This window comes from Mobula birostris, chromosome 13, assembly GCF_030028105.1.
Source record: "Mobula birostris isolate sMobBir1 chromosome 13, sMobBir1.hap1, whole genome shotgun sequence".
NCBI classification, from domain to species: domain Eukaryota; kingdom Metazoa; phylum Chordata; class Chondrichthyes; order Myliobatiformes; family Myliobatidae; genus Mobula; species Mobula birostris.
The window spans coordinates 19,757,208-19,769,252 of record NC_092382.1 but is presented as its reverse complement, the minus strand read 5'-3'; the positions used below and the strand labels follow the sequence as shown (position 1 = coordinate 19,769,252).

At 47.6% G+C, this 12,045-nt stretch overlaps 1 pseudogene; it reads left to right on the top strand.

Annotated features, from left to right (window-relative positions):
* The first annotated feature begins 2,868 nt into the window (after positions 1–2,868).
* On the top strand, positions 2,869–11,536 carry LOC140207836 (probable G-protein coupled receptor 139; annotated as a pseudogene).
* Positions 11,537–12,045: the final 509 nt, after the last annotated feature.

Sequence of the window (12,045 nt, the reverse complement as noted above, 5' to 3'; positions counted from 1 at the left end):
AGGATGTTGCCTGGATTGGGGAGCATGACTTATGAGAATAGGTTGACTGAATTTGGCCTTATTTTTCCTTGGAAAGACGAAGGATGAGAGGTGGCCTGATGAAGGAGTATAAAATGATGAGAGGCATTGATTGTGTGGATAGTCAGAGGCTTTTTCCCAGTGCTGAAATGGTTGCCACAATAGGGCACAGGTTTAAGGTGCTGTGGAGTAGGTACAGAGGAGATGTCAAGGGTAAGTTTTTTTTTTCACGCAGAGAGTGGTGAGTGCGTGGAATGGGCTGCCGGCAACGGTGGTGGAGGCGGATACGATAGGATCTTTTAAGAGACTTTTGGATAGGTACATGGAGCTTAGTAAAATAGAGGGCTGTGGGTTAGCCTAGCAATTTCTAAGGTAGGGTCATGTTCGGCACAACTTTGTGGGCCAAAGGGCCTTTATTATGCTGTAGGTTTTCTACGTTTCTATGTTTCTAATACAATTTTCTTCTTTTTTTCATACATATCCGTACTACAACGAGTTAACTACGTCGCTTCTTTGTAATTAATCTGATCAGAATTGTGCAATAATTCTGTCCTGTTCTTGTTATTATACATTCTGCTTGAAACCACAAAAACCTGTATATTTATTCGCAGCATCAGAACAATATACTAAACGTCTACTAAACATGGGTTAAAGTTGTGAATGGTGTCAGTTCGATATTCTACTGTTCCCTAATGTTCAATTATCAGCAGCACTGATACAAGGGGCACTTAGTTTCATAATTTCTGTTCTTTATCCACTGAATTATGCCAGGATTTGCAATCGAGCCTGGCGCGCAATTGTAAGAACGTAAGATGTCTTGAAAATAAATTAATAACACTGAAATCCATTTAGATATACAAAAATAAAAATATGCCGGAAAATCACTCGCTTTCTCTGGTTGCCTCGAAATATAAACACCGGCCTAAATTGATGATGTAAAAAAAATACGAATGAGTATTTTTCGTTAACCTCCTGGTCGTTGTTTAAAATAGTAACAAAATACAAGTTCGAAGTATTTATGTTCTGCTGTTATTTTGGTCGCTAGTTGGTACATTGTCCTTACAGCTCTCTCTCTGAACTGCATAACCGGTAACTCCAATCCAAAACGATATGTTCCACGGACTGGAAATTCTGACAGTCACCTCCTACTATGAAGCCTATCACCAATTCCATCAATGGTTGTAGTTTTGACGTATTGATTCTGCAGTCTGTAAGTGTTGGCATTATCAGCATTTTTATTTGCTGGCAAAGGAGCAGGACTGACCAATAAATTCATGACCAGTGTGTTCTGAGGTCAAGTGTCAGTGTGATCAGATGCCTGGGCATCATCTATGACAGTGTGGTTGCGTTGAGGAATATGTTTTTAAAGAGGGACGAGCAAAGAAAGTACCAATATAGTCAAAGGTGATTCTGATTATGCAATGATATTCTCTCTGATCAGTAGTGAGACCCGGTGGGCTGTGATAATTACATTGCATTACTGAGGGAACATTATCTGTGTGTTTGGTGACAGGTCCGAGAAAGCAGTGCTAATACCAGTGTGGTCAGTGATGTACAATTGGAGTGTCGACAGTTCCGTTCATTCCCGTAATGGATACACTTGAAGGAGGGGAATAACCAATCTATTCTCATTCGCAATCGATGGTAAAATACATTGATGTTTTTTTGGGAAAAAACTCATTTGAGCAATGTATTATTATCATTTTAAGCGAACAGTGGCGAATGCCACCAGTTCAGTTATAATTAGCAGACCCGCAAGCCGCTGTAACAGGTAAGGGACAACAACACTATTGGGAGTATTCCATGGACACCACACTCCTCTGCCGCCCTCCCACACAGGAGTGACCATGTGGGATCTAGTATCACACAATGAGCCCAATCAGGTGAGAAATCTCTCCGTTGTTGAGCATACCGGACACTGTAACCACAACTCCCTAACCTTCACCGTGTGCGGACACACTTTGAGGGTGATAAATAAAGCTCCACATTGTATCTGACAGGTGTCTCAGGGGCGGTCGGTACCCACACTGCGGATAAAGTGGGGTACAGACTGTGGGGTGTGGTGTACAGGGAGCTCCACACTGTGACTGACCCGTGTGCGGGGAGATCCCGGTGCCCACACTGCGAATACGGTTGGGGCACACGCTGCGGCGATGATGTTGAGGAAGCCGAGATTGAAAAGGTCTTCAGGACATTGTCCCGGATAGTGGTCCACAATTATCATTATAGCTCTGGAGAGCGTTCTGTAAACTGGCGGGGGCAACAACAATTCTTTTCCTTTGGGTTTCGCCCTCACTCCGACGGCCAGACGGAATAAACCAACCAAGATGCAGAACGTACCCTGAGGTACGTTGCCTTGGAAAGACCTGGTGAATGATGTGACCTGTTGATGTGAGCAGAGGTCGCCCTGAACACCTTACAGCTTTCGGCGCAGGGGATTTCACCGTTCAAGTGCCAGTTTGGTTTCCCACCGCCTCTCTTTTTGGAATAAGAACCCGAGGTTAGGTTTCCGGCGGCCGAAGATCTCCTCCAACGCCGCAAGCACAAAATGATTAGGGGAAGAGCGATTTCGCCGACTGCCTGGAGAATGGAGACCAAGGCGAACCGAAAGAGAAGTCGGGGACTGGTTTATAAGTCTGTGACTGGTGGCGTGCCGCAGGGAGAGGTGTTGGGTCCTATGCCATCTATGTCAGTGGTCTGGATAATAGTGTGGTCAACGATCAGCACATTTGCGTATGACATCAAGTTTGGGGGTGTAGGGGACAGCGAGGAAGTCCATCATGCCTTGCAGCGGGATCAGCAGCTGGAAAAGTGGGCTGAGAAAAGGCAAGTGAAATTTAATGCAGAAACATGCACTTCGGTAGAACCATTCAGGGTGGATCTCACATGGTGAAAGGTATGGTACTGAAAATTGTGACAAAACTAAGGGATCTCGGAACAAGAGGTAAGTAATTGGTTGAAAGTAGCGTCACACGTAGATAGGGTCGTAAAGAAAGCTATTGCCACTTCATCCTTCATAAATCAATGTACTGAGTACTGAAGATGGGATGTTATGTTGAAGTTACATAAGAAGATGTTGAAGCACAATTTGGTGCATTGCCTGCAGAAAAGATGTAAACAAAGATTAACAGTGCAAGGTCAAATGCCCAATGATCTTGCTGGGTCTGGAGCACCAGGGTTATAGGGAAAAAATGAAAAGGACAAGATTGTATTCTTTAGACCGTAGAAGATCGAAAGAAAATTTGATAGAAGTATACACACTTACGTGGGGTTTGATAAAGTGAAGCTTTTTCGACTGAGGTTGGGCGGGACTACAACCAGAGGTCATTGGTTAAAGGAGAAAAGTAAGACATTGAAGGGGATCATGAGGGTTAACTTTCTCATCCCGAGGGTCGTGAGAGTGGGGAATGAATTGCCTGCACAGGTAGTGCAGGCGAGGTCGGTTTCAACTTTTAAGAGAAGTTTGAATTGGTACAAGGATAGTAGGGATATGGACGTCTAAGGCATATCGATGAGAATTGGCATTTTAAGTGATCTTGGCAGGCAATAATGGGCCGAATGCTCTGCTTCTGTACTGTACCTCTCCACGACTCTATGACTGTCTTCAGATCCTGCCTGATTCAGCATCTGCTATTGATCAAGATAACATATCACGTTGCAGTGCGCGTGGGACAGTAGAACCTTGGTGTCCAATCAGAGACCAGCCGGAGCCCACAACAGTGGATCGCTACGATGAGCTATGCGGATTCCTGTATTTAGCGCCGATTGGACGTACAGGCTAAACAATGACCGCCCCAACCATTGTCTGTCTGGAGATAGACACAGCGTACAATCTGGGAAAAACGAGTTAAGTGTTCAGTTTGCAATTAATTCAGGATCGTGCTGAAAACCACGTTAAAATTCTGTAAATACTATTTGTTCTGCTGAGGCATTCTTGACAAATCGTGGACAACCGGAGTACTAAACCAAAGGTTTTTGCTGTGATGAACTTTTGCACAACTTTGCCGGAGGTTTCAGAGCAGTAACGAAGTGAGTAGGTGGGGTAGGGCCATTGTATTTTGTCTACAGGATCTCAATAAAGCATTTCAGCATCTCATAGATGGTATAATTGCTTTGTAAAGCTTGGGTGCAGCATCTTTCATATCACACTATTGACCCCTTGAGATGCATGAGTTTTCAAGTGCCAGTACCTTTTGTAATTCGCTTTCAGTTGAGTCTCTGGCAGTGGATATGGTATGCAAATGTGTGTCGGCATATGTTGTCAGAAGTTTAAAACGAGTTCTTGCAGATTGAAGAGAATCCTTGCAGCGATCACACTGTTGCTGATTTTCCTTGAAAAAACATCCCCCACTTGTATATATTTCAGACTCAGTAAATGATTGCCAGCACTTCTCGGGCTATCGAATGCAGACAGGATGCCTTTACGTCACCAGACTTTGATGACGTCTACCCGATTGAAGTCATGCCAATATTTATTGCGGGACTTTTATTCAAAGTTCCTATTTAAAGTGTTGACAGTCAGGAAGATCTTGGTGAGCAGCAGATCCCGAACGTGTTTCCTGAGTTATAAAGGGAAAAATAATCGTAATACTAAACCGGAAAGCTGAATAAAATCCATATTACTGTTTAAAGTTAAACGCTCAGAATGCATTTATTATCAAAGTACATAGATGACAGCATCCACCACCCCGAATTTCATCTTATTGAGGGCATTCACAGCGAATATAAAGAAACACAACAGAATCAGTGAAGCACTGCACGCAACAGGCAAACAGACTGTGCAAGCGACAACAAATTGTGCAAACACAAAAATAAATAACAATAATAAGAATAATAACGGAGTAAATAACACATATTGAGGACATGTTGTAGCGGTGTGTTACACACAGCACTAGAATAACCACACGGAGTCGGTGAGTTGGAGTTGCGATGAAAGAGGTTTATTCAAACTTCGCGGCCTGCCTTTAAAGCCTTCCCGTTCCCGCCCTCCCTGGGCGGGGCTGCTGCGGGGAATGCATAAAATGCCACATAACACCGCCCGCCCCCCCCCGGAACTGGCGATACCTCCCCCAATGTCCACAGTCTGGATCGGCCTCTGTTTGGGAGGTCTGCCCCCGCGCCGCGGTGTCTGAGCTTGGACTGGCTGCGCCAAGTCCACATGGGCCGTTTTGAGTCGGTCCACCATGTAAACTTCCTCCCTCCCCCCAATGTCCAGCACGAACGTGGACCCGTTGTTCCTGATCACCTTAAACAGCCCCTCGTAGGGCCGCTGTAGCGGTGCCCGGTGTCCGCACCGTCGTACAAAAAGAAACTTACAGTTCTGCAGGTCTTTAGGTGCGCGAGTCGGCCTCTGTCCGTGCTGTGAAGTGGGGATGGGGGCCAGGTTACCGAGCCCCTCACTTACTCTGTCCAGGACTGCCGCGGGTTCTTCCTCTTGCCCCCTTGGGGCTGGTATGAACTCTCCTGGGACGACCAGGGGCGCGCCGTACACCAACTCGGCCGACGAGGTGTGCAGATCCTCCTTGGGCGCCGTGCGGATTCCGAGCAGGACCCAGGGAAGTTCGTCCACCCAGTTAGGCCCTTCCAGGCGGGCCATGAGAGCCGATTTCAGGTGACGGTGGAAACGCTCCACTAGTCCATTCGACTGTGGGTGGTAGGCAGTTGTGTGGTGTAGCTGTGATCCTAAAAGGTTGGCCATAGCTGACCACAGGCTGGAGGTGAACTGGGCTCCCCTGTCAGAGGTAATGTGGGCCGGTACCCCGAAGCGTGCTACCCAGGTTACGATCAGTGCTCGGGCGCAGGATTCGGAGGTGGTGTCGGTGAGCGGGACTGCCTCTGGCCATCTGGTGAACCGGCCTATCATAGTTAGGAGGTACCGCGCTCCTCGCGACATTGGCAGGGGCCCCACGATATCCACATGGATGTGGTCAAACCTCCGGTGGGTGGGCTCGAACCGCTGCGGCGGAGCCTTGGTGTGCCGCTGCACCTTGGCCGTTTGGCACTGCATGCACATTTTGGCCCATTCACTGACCTGTTTACATAGTCCATGCCACACAAACCTGTTGGCGACCAGCCGGATGGTTGTCCTGATGGAACGGTGCCCTAACTTGTGAATGGATTCGAAAACCCGCCGGTGCCAGGTCGCTGGGACGACGGGGCGAGGTTTGTCCGGTAGCTACGTCACACAGTAGGGTCCTCTCACCTGGGCCTACGGGGAGGTCTTGGAGCTGCAAACCGGAGACCGCAGTTCAGTAACTAGGGATCTCATCATCTGCCTGCTGTGCATCCGCCAGCGCTGCATAGTCCACCCCCTGGGACAGGGCCTGTATGGTAGGTCTGGATAGTGCGTCCGCCACGACATTGTCCTTTCCAGAGACATGTCGAATGTCCGTCGTGTACTCGGAGATGTAGGACAGATGTCGCTGCTGGTGGGAAGACCGTCTTCACACTATACCGGGGACAGGCAGGTGGAGAATAAAACCCACACTCTCATATTATCGGACTGAATGTCTCCTGTTTGTCGATTGTCTCCGCACTGCTGTCGTTCTCTCTCACTCATTCTGCATTTTACGTCAACTGCATATCAACCCTCTCTTCATTCTCTGGCAGGCTGGGCTATTGCTCTCCGTTCTCCCAGTTTACTGTTTTTTGTGTTATTCTGCTACGAATATCTCTTGTTTCTACAACATGGTCCTGTGACTGTTGTAGATACAGCAGTTCAATGTCTCTTCCATTTCTTTATCCCATAATCGTCATGCTGACTCCACCGTACAATACTTTGTTTAACGAGATCGGAGTGGAAAAAGAAAGGCATGGACAGGGAGATCGGCAAATAATTTCACAGATGCACTTGCGTTTATTTGCATGTGTGTGTGTGTGTGAGTGAGAGAGTGAGTGGGGTTATTCACAGAGTGAAAACTCCCTCTACTCCATCCCAAAACACACCCAGGTCAGAGACACAGTGGAACTTCCTCTGCACCGTCCCGTGATACACTCCCAGGGTCAGACACAGAGCGAAGCTCCCTCCACAGCATCCCCTGTTTATGTTTATGCATGTGCGTGTGTGTGAGAGAGAGAGGGGGAGAGAGAGACAGAGAAAGAGACAGAGTTCTGGGTTTATCTTTGTGTGCGTTTGTATATGTATGAGCGTGTGCGTGAGAGAGAGAGGGAGAGAGATTATCTGTGCATGTGTGTGTGCGTCTGCGTGAGAGAGAGTGTGCGTGTGTGTGTGTGTGTCTGTGTCTGTTTGTCTGTGTCTGTGTCTGTGGGACCTTGACAGCTAAGTTTGATGGGCATACAATATGGTTAGGGGTTGATGCTGGACTGATCCCGAAAATGTTCTGGCTGTGACAAATTCACTGACTAACTTGGGAGAGGTGGGTGAAGACGAAAGTGCTCATTCATGACCACAAAAAGACATTTTCTGGGAGTCGCTGTCAGTGGGGTCACCTAAAGACAATCTAAATCAAGAGTTTGTACTCCAGGGGACCGTGGTAACAGTAGGTGTTTCAATGCAACTTCACAAGCTACAATGACATTACCTACTTCAATATTTTGTTTCTGACAAATGGATCGTGTGAAGTACATATTTACAATGGGAACACATTTCATTGATAATAAACCTCGGAAGGTTTAGACACCTTGTTGGGAGAAAATAACTAACACAAGTGATCTGAAAGCATCTGAGAACAGAGAACCCAGATGCTCAAGATTATTGTTGAGCCATGGACAGGCCGGGAATGCAGGGAGACTGATCATGTGTCGGCTGTTCGGTTCCGTTTCATATGGCGTCACGCCTGGTACAAACACTGTAGGACGAAGGGTCTATTCCTGCATTTTACCTTTCTCAGTTCCAGGTAGGAATAAGGGAAATAGCAGGCAGCAACGTTCTTTTCTCAGAAAACACACGTCTCTCATTGCTTATGAACGTAGACATGTCTCTGACCCAGGACAAAATTTACTACACTTCACACAAAGAAGCTGAGGGTGGTTACTGGTGATCGGGAGCGAGAGGGATAAGGTTCGGTGAGATGAGTTGCGTTTACGTTGCAGAATCAGAGTGGAGCGGCTGTTCTACTTTCACTGGATTTCCTCAATGGACAAAATTCGCACAGGCACAGCATGAGGTGGAGGGCTGGGTCTGATGGTGTTTGAAACAATATCCCCTTTGCTGGAAGAATGTCTCTCGTAATTTACACCCCTTACTACCATCTCAATTTCCATTGTTTGCATTTTCACAATTATGTCTCTCCTCTGATTCACAGGATCGAGTCGAACGTTGTCCTTCCTTTAGTGGGACCTCGTCCGTAGTGTTAACGGTGCTGGGGATAGGGAGCTGTCCGGAAATGTGTGACTGGGGCAGTGAGGCAATGGGTTGTTGACTGTTTCCGAGTTATTGATCATAGAGAACATCTGGTCCTTTAATGACACCCTGAAAAACTTGTACCAGTACTGGAGATTGGTAACTCTCCGGGAAGGTGTGCCTGGGAGGGGTTTTACAATCTGAATTTCACTGCTTCTGAGATATTAAACAAAGTGAACACGTGGTATTTTAACAACAACATGGCTGGAGTTTTCCCAGATCTGGGGACAGGCATTTCTGCGGAATGAGATTGCCAGGGTTTTAATGGGACATTTTCCAAAGATGTTCCGGATCTGGGGACAGGGAGCTGTCCGGGAAAATGTGACGGGCAACGTATGAATGGAACATTGACCTGAGTTGCGGTGCTGGAGAGAGGCAGGTCTCTGGAAAAGTGAGAATGGCAGGGTTTTAATATGACCTGGCCATGTGTTGCAGTGCTGGAGACAGGCAGGTCTCCGGAAAGGCGAGACTGACAGGGTTTTAATTGGAGCTTGTCCAGATTTGTACCAGTGCTGGGAACCAGACGGTCAGCGGGAAAGTGTGACGAGCAGAGTTTTAGTCGGACCTTGTCCAGAGCTTTACCAGTACTGGGGGCAGGCAGACCTCAGGAAACGTAATACAGGCAGGGTTTTAATGAGATGATGCAGAGTTTTACCGGTACTGGGACAGACAGCCCTCCGGGTTAGTAAAATCAGCAGGTTTTTAATGGAATGTTTTCCAGAGTTGTACCAATGTTGGGGACAGGCAGCACTCCGGGAGAGTAAGACACGCAGGGTCTAATGGGAGATTGTCCAGAGATTTGCCGGTGCTGGGAACAGGCATCTCTCCTGGAAATTAAGACTGGCAGGGTTTTAATGAGACCTTGTGCTAACCTGCCCCAGTGCTGGGGACAGGCAACTCTGAGTGGAAGCAGGACTGGCAGAGTTCTAATGAGACCTTTAGCAGACTTGTCCCACTGGCGGACACAGGCAGTTCACCGGGATGGTGAGACGAACAGGGCTTTAATGGGACATTGTCAAGAGTTGTCCCAGATCTGGGGACAGGCAGCTCTCCAGGAAAATGAATCTGGCAGGGTTTATTTAGACCTTGTACAGACTTGCCCAGTTCTGGAGACAGGAGCTCTGCGGGAACGTGTGATTGGGATGAATTTAATGGACCTTGAATCCTGTCGTACCAGTGCTGGGGACGGACGGGCGGGATGGTGCGACAAGTCAGGTTTTATGTTGGGAAGTTCACGGTTAACAAGGTAAACACGTGGTCCTGTGCTTCACGTCTAAGTTTTGAGTCTGTTAGAGTCTGATTCCTCTGCTTGTTGATCAATAATTTTGGATCACTGGAACTCGTGTCCATGGATCTGCTGACGTGTATTATCCAATTGAGCTATGCTGCAGGATTAATCCATTAAGCGAGCCACTTAGCCTCTGGTTGATAAGTTGTCCCTGCTTTGCCTCTGAGACTGGTCGTAAATGGGAGCACCGTTTCGTCCTGACAAAGGGTCTCGGCCCGAAAAGTTACTTCTATTACTGACCATGGATGCCGCCAGACCTGCTGATTTTCTCCTGTATTTTCCGTGCGTTGCGTCCCGCCGGATCCCTCGTCGGCCTCAACAGATGCTGAATTTCTAGAGGCCTGCTCAGTCATGGTTAAATCAATGCCACCGGCCCCTTCACCGACTGGAATCGGAATCAGCACAGATCGTTGTTGTTCGTGCAGCTCGTTTTTATCGCCCACGCTTCCCCACAAATCGTTTTATCTCCGCACTGAAGATGGCAGGTCAAAGACAGCAGGACCTGTGTCTGGTGTTAGATTAGCATTGATCATGTGGATAGTTAAGAGTTTTTTCCCCAGGGCTGAAATGCCTAGAACAAGAGGGCACAGTTTTAAGGTGCTTGGAAGTAGGTACAGAGGAGATATCAGGGGTAAGTTTTTTTTTTAAACGCAGAGCGTGGTGGCTGCCGGCGACAGTGGTGGAGGCGGATAGGATAGGGTCTTTTTATAGACCCCTGGACAGGTACGTGGAGCTCAGAAAAATAGAAGGTTATGGGTAACCCAAGGTAACTTCTAAGGTAGGGACATGTTCGACAGAGCTTTGTGGGTCTAGGGGCCTGTATTGTGCTGTAGGTTTTCCATGTTTCTATGTTTCTAGCAGCCGTTATCAATGCTCGCGCTCTTGATCATGTGTTGATTGCCGGAGAATGTGTTCAGTAATGTCCAGTGTTTGTTCTCATCTTTCCTTCTCTTTCCACAGTAAATTCCGTGGCGATTGTGATCCTGTCTCGGGGGAAGTGCGGCCTCTCTACCTGCACCACCCGCTACCTGGTGGCCATGGCAGCGGCGGATCTATGAACTGTTGTCACTGAGGTCATTTTGTTTCGAATCAAAGATTATTACTTTCCGCTGAGTTTCCTGAACATTACCCCGATATGCAGGGTTAATCAGGTACTGAGGTTCATAGCCACATACTGTTCTGTCTGGTTCACCGTTGCTTTCACTTTTGATCGGTTTGTGGCGATTTGCTGCCAGAAGCTGAAAACAAAATATTGCACCGGGAAAACCGCGACTGTGGTTCTAACGACGACTTGCATACTGTGCTGTTTGAAAAACATTACCCGCTATTTCGTATGGGAACCCGGAGAGATAATCGACAATGTACTATGGTTCTGTGAAATCATGGACTATGTTGTGAATGACCCCTGGTGGACAGTGGATGGTTGGCTTGAAACGGTTTTAACTCCGTTCATCCCTTTCGCTGTGATTCTGCTGCTCAACGCTCTGACAGTCAGGCACATTTTAGTGGCCAGTCGAGTCCGTAAGGGGCTGAAGGGTCAGAGCAAGGCGGAGAACAGCAGCGACCCGGAGATGGAGAGCAGGAGGAGGTCTGTGGTTTTACTCTTTACCCTCTCCGGCAGCTTCATCCTCCTGTGGATGACGTGCGTTGTAAATTTCATGTATTATGAGATCACAGGAATAGGATTCAATTTTAATGATTCTGAATGGATCTTCCACCGCGTCGGGGTTTTGCTGAGGAATTTCAGCTGCTGCACGAACACCTTTATTTACGCGGTGACTCAGTCGAAATTCAGGGAGCAGATGATCATCGCGGTGAAATATCCGGTCACCTTAGTGTTGCAGTTCATGAATAAAGCCGCGCACTGAGGAGAACACGGGACAGAGGTGTCTCCAGTCCGGGCTCTCGTTGCTCGCATTCACTGGCCGATTTTACAGGTGATAGTCACGGGTGTAACGTCCCATCGACCGGCAGCAACTAAATGATGACAATTAAAAATAGCAGAGATTCAGCTAACCTGGACGGTGACAGTTGAAGTTCCGGCCGACTACTCGGGTCTACAATACAGCCCCAATGGAGAGACGAGTCTTGTTTCTGTACTACCTACAGTCACTTGGGACTGGAGGTGGTGTAAGGGAGAAAATTCACGTGCATTTTCGTAGCTTTGCAGTCAGGGCACAACCACTGTAGGCCCGTAGGATGTTGTGAATAACACGTACCTGAGTCACTTTGTGTGTTTCACAAAACCCGCAGCCCCTTCCTTCCATTACGAGCAAACCAAAAGCAATCGCCTTACACTCCCGTCATTCCGTCAGACGCAGCCTTTTAAAGCAAACACAGCTCAATGACGATGCTTGTGAATTATGTCGAACAGTTT